This window comes from Zingiber officinale, chromosome 1B, assembly GCF_018446385.1.
Source record: "Zingiber officinale cultivar Zhangliang chromosome 1B, Zo_v1.1, whole genome shotgun sequence".
NCBI classification, from domain to species: Eukaryota; Viridiplantae; Streptophyta; class Magnoliopsida; order Zingiberales; family Zingiberaceae; genus Zingiber; species Zingiber officinale.
In genome coordinates, this window is record NC_055986.1 from 91,024,361 (window position 1) to 91,030,360 (window position 6,000).

Here is a 6,000-nt window from a genome sequence, read left to right on the forward strand (position 1 = left end):
CACCATGTCTTTAGGGGGAGGGACTCTTTAAAGGCAAGAAAATTATTTTTCATAAACCTTGGAAGGTGGTTAACCTTCCGTTAAGTGGAAAATGCTCAAGGATGGACATTTGCCTACATTGAGGAAGAATGTAGGGTTAAGGAAAAATGAAGGGTATGAGACCTTCATTTGGGTCATTAGACCATGTTAATGCTCCAGAGCGAGCATTATTTGAAAATGAAGGGAATGAGACCTTCATTATCGTGTTGGTCACAACGAGTGAGGTTGTGAACAACGATGAGCAACTCTTCAGGGGGAGAATTTTAAACAATGGGGCATTTGTTGAAATGTGCCCAAAATTTGAGGCACGGGTTGATGTGTGCTCAAAGATGGGTTGATGTGTGCCAATAGGGGGAGAATGTGTGGTTTAAGTTAGACCTTCATTACCTATGGGGAGGTCATAGGGGGAGAATGAAGGGAACCAACATTCATACTATGGCATGAATGGAGTTAAGGCTATGGGATTAGCTTAACTCAGAATGGTCCAACCTTAAAGGTATTGTCAAACATCAAAAAGGGAGAGATTGTTGGTGCAATATCCCTTAGATCAAGGTTGACTGGTTAGTTTGACCAAGCTTGAGTCTTGGTCATAGTTTCGATGTTTGACAATACATGTAGACACATGGACAATGCAGGTGCAGTTGTTCATATGGGGAGATTCTGATCAGGGACTGATCAATGTGAATGAAGAAGAGTCAAGTAGGAATACCTGACTGGAAGGAAACCCTGGTGAGTGAAGCCAGGTGAAAGTCCTAGTGAGTGAAGCTAGGCAGATGAAAGTCCTAGTGAGTGAAGCTAGGCAGATGGAAATCCTGGTGAGTGAAGCCAGGTGAAAGTCCTAGTGAGTGAAGCTAGGCAGTATGGAAGTCCTGGTGAGTGAAGCCAGGTGAAAGACCTAGTGAGTGAAGCTAGGCAGATTGAAAACCCTAGTGAGTGAAGCTAGGTAAAAGTCCAAGTAGGTCAAGAGACTGACCGGATACTTGGCATGAAAGAAAAGTCCAAGTGGGTCAAAGGGATTGACCGGACACCTGGTGAGGGAGTCCGAGCAGGTCAAGGGAGTGACTAGATGCTAGGCATGACATACCAACAGGTTAAGGTTGACCGGATGTTGGTTTGGGAGGTTTGAGACTTGGTTTTGGGCAAAAACCAAGTACTGGATCGATCAATGGATCGATCCAGGCTCTGGATCGATCAATGGATCGATCTAGACCTTTCCCAGCGAACAGAAAGCCTCTGGATCGATCAGTGGATCGATCCAGAGGTCCCAATCGATCAATGGATCGATTGGGACGCTGCTGCTTCACGCAATAAGCGCTGGATCGATCTGTGGATCGATCCAGGCGTTTTTCCAGAGCACAGAGGCGCTCTGGATCGATCCGTGGATCGATCCAAAGCCTCCCCGATCGATTGGGAATAATCGAATCGATTGGGATCCGACCGTTGAGTCGTATTTGAGCCGCAGGCGAGCGTTGTCTTCGGCACTTCTTCACCGATTCATTTCAGTTCTTCACCAGCTCCTCCACAGATCTCCTCAAGCTCGAGATCGCCAGTTCTTGAAGGTTCTTGGAGGCTCTTCCAAGTCAAGAGGCGGATAAAAGCAAGAAGAAGAAACTAGGGTTAGGGTTTGTGCACTCATTGTAAGCTTGTAAGCTTGTATTTCTTTACTACCCTTTCTTCTTCTTGTATTGAGTCTTGTAGGGCTTCTCCGCCCTTGGTAGTTACCATAAAGGAGAGTTTTATTTAGTGGAGGGCGTGTGTGTAGGTGTGGATCCTTGGACTAGTCACCTCTTGTGAGGTGGATACCAAGTAAACCAACCGTGTTAGCGTTGTGTGAGTTGTTTCTGTATTTTCCGCTGCACATCTTCGAAGAAACAAGCAACGCCGAACAACGGGCACGCGACGAGCTATTCACCCCCGCTAGCAACTTTTGGTCCTAACAGCGTCTATAAGTGTTATTTGCATAGGGGGTAGGGACATGAACCATCAACAAACCCCTATAAGTCATATCTGAATAGAATAGACGTGAACTGCAAGCACCAGATAGAGTAATTGGAGGTAGTGAGTTTCAACGATGTCTGAGCATTGACATTGAGAACCACAAGGGGAATCAGGAGTATTTATGAGAGATAGTAGGCGAGTGATGTCGCCGATAACAACCATTGTAGAAGGCGGCTGGTGGGTATTATGGAGAAAAGAAAAAAGGATTGTTGTTAATCTTAACGCTCTGATACCATGTTAACGATAAAATTCATGCACTTTATTAATCATAATATGCGGTATATAAATACCATTACAAGTGAAAAATAAGAAAACATATAAAATACTAGAAAACAAATAAGTATTTCCTAATAATAATTATTCTCTAATAATTAGGAAATAAATAAGTATTTTTCTAATAATAATTATTACCTACTAACTAGGAAACAAATAAATAGCTACTAATAATAATTATTCTCTAATAAAAAGAAACAATTTGATGCTTGAAAAACTAGCATATTGCTTTAAATCAAATGAATGAGGAATTTACTTTCCTTTGTTATCAAGGAAAAAAGGAAGAAAGAGAGACAAAAAGATCATCGAAGAGGAAGGAAAAGAATGTTCTTTAAGACTATCACCAACAAGGGGAAGAACATGAGATTACTATGCGAAAGAGGGAAAGAGGAAAAGTGTGCCATAACATCAATAAGAGAGGGTAAGGGAATGAGATCACCAACGATTATGAGGGTACATGCTTTTGAGAGATCAATGTGGACAAGAAGAGTTGATTAGGTTTTAAAAAAATAAAATTAAAAATTTAAAAAACTACAACAAATAAAATTAAAAATAATTTTAAATTAAAAATAATATTTTAAAATTTTGAATATAATTAATATTAAAAATTAAGGGTCTAATAAAATTGAGATCCTAGGCATAGGCCTTTAACATAGGCCTTAAAGGCCTATGTCTTGAGCCGACACTGGTCAATTTATTTGATGAGAGAGTGATATCATTTTATCATTGTTGATAACTCACTCTAGTATTGGAATCAAAGTGTTGGATATAAGTGAATAGAAAATAGGTGGAGAGGAAAGAGTCTCTATTGTGAATAAGAATTTAGTCACATATTGAAAATTTGAAGGTAATTTTGTTGGTTTATATTATATCACAAGTATGATAATTATGAACAAATACATGGAGAGAGACTCTCTCTCATACGTGGGCCTGTAGGGGATGCAAATCCAGGGTCCGTATTTATAATGAACCATGTTGCATCAGGTGTGAGCACGACCTGCGTGGTTTGAATGCCAACCCGGTTGAAGTAAAATTTACCTAAATGGAACAACTAATATTTTGTCACCGATAATGGTAGTATATAACCTTTAATTGGTCATTTAACACAGTTAAAGGGGAGGAACTCTTATATAAGAAGACTAGATCTTGAGCAAAAGGGAAGAAATAAATGCAATAGCAAAAACTCCTTTTCCTTTGTCATGCAATTTTCACTCAGCAGATTTCCCATGTTAGCATTCGAGTACAAATTCAGTTTGTCGCGACTACCAGTGCTTGGTGGTGGCGATCGCGGTCTACCGTTGAATCTTGGGAAACAAACGACTCATGAAAACCTCGAAGCATTGCCAAATGTGGGATGAATTATTTTAAAGAAACTATGACATACGCAGGCCTCAACATCTTCCTTTTAGACTTAGCTTCACTCGCGAGCACTCAACCGACTCAAATTCAAAGTCTTGGCTTCCACTTGGAGGACTCAGACTCGGCTTCCACTCGGGAGTACTCGGCTGACTCGACACTTAGCTGACTGACGACTAGGCCACTCAGCTGACTCGGAGTCGGGCACTTGATTGACTCAGACTCAGGCACTCGGTTGACTCAGACTTAGGCACTCGTCACTAATCACTCGAAGTACTCGACCTACTTGACACTCGACAATTCAACACTCGACCTACTTAACACTCGTGTGAGGACAACCCAGTAGCTCGGCTTAACCTTCAAGGCTGACGTGTTGAGATTATCAGATTAGGGCAATAAACATATAAGTTAAAGTTGAATTTGTAATTTCAATTCAGAAAATTCCCTTCTATCTTCGACAACAAGATTGTTTAACACAAAGTTATATGAGCAATAATAAAAAGAGTGTCATTTTTTATTAGAATCATCAAAGGGGCATCCTTTATTAATTTTTTTTAATCAAAAGGGCGCCCTACCCCATTAACCCCTCATATAAAATGACATAGCTACCCTCTAATATATTGTTCATTATTGTTAGTTGTATAAACATGGTAAGTCCGCATTGTAATAGCTAAAAAATATAGATGCTACAAATAATATAACAACTATGGTTTTGTACCTGCTACAACACATATTAACCTATTCAAAAACATTCACGTTGAGTAGCTATGGTTTTTAAGCTTCTACAACGTTGATTCGACTTGTTCACCTAACATTAACATTGTGATAGGATTGTTGGCCGGTTAGAAGGGGGTTGAATAACCCTTGCACAAAAACAGAACAAACCTTTCTCATACTTAAAAAAACATTTGCATAAACAAAATAAGAAATGAACTGAAAGACAGAGGCACCGAAGTTTTACTTGGTTACAACCGGGGAGGTTGTTAATCCAGGGAAGTGGAACACACTAATTTCTCCTTCAGGCGGAGAAGCCTCTTTACAGCAATGTAAGCACAGAAAAGGAGAAGCTAAATGAAAACTAAGGTGTGTACAAGTGTTGATGCAAGAATGCTTGTTGTTTTTTTAGCTTCTGGATCAAGACTGTATTTATAGCCTTGGTCGGGGCGTCTGGAAGGGTTCCAAGCGATTGGAGTGGGATAAAATTCTATCCCTGATGCAATGGTCAACATCTACGTCGGATGTGGATAACAAGAGATTTCAGGCACCAGGACCCTCCGGGCCCTCTGCTCCGGTGCTGCTCGCCTCGGTCTGAGTCTTTCGGTCTAGCTCCGCTTGCTTGGGTGATTTCGGCCATCCGAAATAGGGCTCACTCAAACCCAACTTCCGGCCTTCTTGAGCAACCTTCCACTCCAGGTTCTTGTCCCTCAGAAATGCATCGCGCCTCCTTCTTGTCCGCCCACGTACTCTTTCGCAGCACCTCGTCCCTTGGATGCACCGAACCCGTTGGCTCTCTCCCGTGCCATCCTTCTCGCTAGCTGCGTCTTTTGCTCGACTTCCTATGCTCCTAAGCTCATGCACACTTAGACACAAGGTTAAACACAACAGGACCTAACTTAACTTATTTGATCACATCAAAACAACCTTGGGGTACCAACAATCTCTCCCTTTTTGATGTGAGCAGCCCAAGTTAAGTTAGGGTAAATAAATATAAAATAAAAGAAATAAATTTGCAATTCAAGTGCAAAAATTAAAAAAAATAATCTACCTCCCCCTAGAGTTAATCTTCCCTTCTCCCCCTTTGATCACATAAAAATGGGATACCAAAAAAAATCTAAGGGTAACTTTTATAAAACTATGATTTACAAATAATTTTGGAAAATTTATCAAGATTTTGAAAATACTAAAAATAATTTTGATGGCACTAAAAATGCAATAATTTAAAAAAAATTCTAATTAAAAATTTTGTGAAACAATTAATAATTTCCTCAGTTAAACAATTTTTTTTAAAAAATAATTTTTGTAGAAATTTTGGTAAAGTAAATATGATACTTAAAAAAACTTTAAGTAAAAAAAAAAATTTCTAAGTAAGAATAAATTTTCTATAGAAAAATTCTCTAAGTTTTTTAAAAAAATTTGTGCAACATATAAAATACATTTTGGTAAAGCACAAGTTTATAAAATAACTTTAAAAAACTTTTAAAAAATGAGATTTTTTTTTTAAAGTTAAATAGATTTGCATAGAAAAATTTAAGAATTTTCCCAAAAAAATTAAATAACTATTCAAAGCATTATCTAATTTCAATTTTAAAACTTTATCAGTTAGTCAATTAAATA